Raw genomic sequence first — 2,191 nt, forward strand, 5'->3', positions numbered from 1 at the left:
GTTTTTCACTGTGTCAAACATATCAGAAATATCAACTTTTTTATTTATTTAAAGGGCTATTTAGGTAGTCAACAAACAAACATAAAGTACCTCACACTTAAACTTGGAAAGCAATATTAATTCTAATAATTTTCAGGAGGTTTTAAATGCTGGGGTCAAATTGACCCCGAGGGTAAAATATGTTAGTAAATGTAAAGGTAACAGGAGGGTTAAACAGAAAATTTTTCTCTTGTTTGTCAACCATTAACTCCACCATGATACAATCTAAAGGCCTCTAGTCTTCCTCTAGCAGCTGCTGAGGCAAACTGACTGTGGGTTTTCTTCATGAACTGGGCCGTGATGAAAGGGACGGCGGGGACACCGCTGCAAAGCTGAAACCTCACCGGCCCGCCGGACACGGACAGGTGGACAGATTGACAAGTGACTTTTTTTTTGCTCGGTCCCGATGCGCGCTGGAGCTCTGTGGCGCGCGAGACGGAGATCAATAAGTGTTAACGCAACGCGAAGAGACAGAAATGACATGCTGCTGTGGAGATACGATCAACAACAGACGTTTAGTTTAATAAAAGAACAAAGACGTGCTCTAGAGAACATGTCAGGGGCGGGCCAATCTCTTTAATGTCATGCGATCTACCAACACTACGCCGCGATCGACTGGCAGGTCGCGATCGACGTGTTGAGACCCTGATCTACAGGAAGTAAAAGTCGTAACAAGGTTTCCGTAGGTGAACCTGCGGAAGGATCATTACCGATGAACAGACCGTCTGCATGAGAGCGGACAGAGTTCAGATTGAAGTGGTGGATTGGAAGCTCATTTTGCAAGTGACTTTTTTTTCGTCCCGACGACCAACAACAGACGGATTGGAAGCTCATTCTGCGCATGCGTTAAATGCGTAAAAAAAAAAAAAACTAGTTAAACCTGTAATTTAATTAACTGAGTTAACGCGTTATTTTTCACAGCACTAATATAAATATATATATATACATATATATATATATATATATATATATATATATACATCTATTGCCTCTTATCTTCTCACTCCGAAAAATCAGTCAATCATGCCTGAAGCCAGCGTCAAAGCGCCCAAGAAGGGCTCCAAGAAAGCCGTCAATAAGACCGTGACCAAGACCGGCAAGAAGAGGCGCAAGTCCAGAAAGGAAGCTACGCCATCTCGTGTACAAGGTGATGAAGCAGGTCCACCCGATACATCTCCTCAAGGCCATGGGCATCATGAACTGCTTCGTGAACGACATCTTTGAGCGCATCGCCGGTGAGGCCTCTCGTCTGGCTCACTACAACAAGCGCTCCACCATCACTTCCAGGGAGATCCAGACCGCTGTCCGCCTGCTGCTGCCCGGCGAGCTGGCGGGCTCTTGCGGTGTCTGAGGGAACCAAGGCCGTGACCAAGTACACCAGCTCCAAGTAAACCTGCTGGAGACCACCACCATCAGGGGCTCACACCTCTGGAGCACCCTCCATCAACTCAGCGACGCCCCTCGTCATCCTGGAGAGATCCGTCAACAGGCTGTTTAAAAAGCAGAACCCCATAAGCAGCGGGCCCGGACTCCGTCTCCCCCTCCACCCTGAAGCACTGTGCCGACCAGCTGTCTCCGGTGTTCACCGACATCTTCAACACCTCCCTGGAGACATGCCACGTTCCAGCCTGCTTCAAGGCCTCCACCATCATCCCGTCCCCAAAACCCAAGATGACAGGACTCAATGAGAACAGGCCAGTCGCCGTGACCGCTGTGGTCATGAAGTCCTTTGAACGCTGGTCCTGTCACACCTCAAGACCATCACCGACCCACTCCTGGACCCCTGCAGTTCGCCTACAGAGCCAACAGGTCTGCAGGCGATGCAGTCAACATGGCCCTTCACTACATCCTCCAGCATCTGGACTCCCGAGGAACCTCGCCCAGGATCCTGTTTGTGGACTTCAGCTCTGCCTTCAATTCCATCATCCGTCCCTGCTGCAGGACAAGCTCTCCCAGCTGCACGTGCCCGACTCCACCTGCAGGTGGATCACAGACTTCCTGACCGACAGGAAGCAGCACGTGAGCTGGGGAAACACGTCTCAGGCTCCCGGACCACCAGCACGGGTTCCCCCAAGGCTGTGTTCTCTCCCTCTGCTGTTCTCCTGTACACCAACAGCTGCACCTCCAGTCACCAGTCCGTCAAGCTCCTAAA

General features: G+C 50.2%; 1 pseudogene; it reads left to right on the plus strand.

Moving 5' to 3' along the window:
• Window positions 1-1,062: 1,062 nt before the first annotated feature.
• On the plus strand, window positions 1,063-1,430 carry LOC130209746 (histone H2B 1.2-like; annotated as a pseudogene).
• The last annotated feature ends 761 nt before the right edge of the window (window positions 1,431-2,191 follow it).

This window comes from Pseudoliparis swirei, chromosome 19 (genome assembly GCF_029220125.1).
Source record: "Pseudoliparis swirei isolate HS2019 ecotype Mariana Trench chromosome 19, NWPU_hadal_v1, whole genome shotgun sequence".
Classification (NCBI taxonomy): domain Eukaryota; kingdom Metazoa; phylum Chordata; class Actinopteri; order Perciformes; family Liparidae; genus Pseudoliparis; species Pseudoliparis swirei.